Source organism: Penaeus monodon, chromosome 24 (genome assembly GCF_015228065.2).
Source record: "Penaeus monodon isolate SGIC_2016 chromosome 24, NSTDA_Pmon_1, whole genome shotgun sequence".
NCBI classification, from domain to species: domain Eukaryota; kingdom Metazoa; phylum Arthropoda; class Malacostraca; order Decapoda; family Penaeidae; genus Penaeus; species Penaeus monodon.
In genome coordinates, this window is record NC_051409.1 from 10,061,260 (window position 1) to 10,061,461 (window position 202).

The 202-nt window shown below is 26.7% G+C and overlaps 1 protein-coding gene across 3 annotated transcripts in view; it reads right to left on the reverse strand.

Annotated features, from left to right (window-relative positions):
* Nucleotides 1-202, reverse strand: part of LOC119588552 (gastrula zinc finger protein XlCGF7.1-like) — a 9,295-nt gene that overhangs the window by 5,418 nt on the left and 3,675 nt on the right. The window lies entirely within an intron of this gene.

Below are 202 nucleotides of genomic sequence, written 5' to 3' on the forward strand. Positions count from 1 at the left end.
GCTGATTGGCCAGTAATATTTTCCTTGCATAGAAAATTATAGAGTATGTTTAAAATATATATTTGTTATTTGCTGCTAATTGCTATGGAAGAGTACAGTTTGATTTTTTTTTAAATATCGATCTCTTAAGTTTTTCTCGTTAGTTTAAATTAATGTCTACCTTAAATTAAGCGAATCACTTTTACATGCATTTAAATGTCAG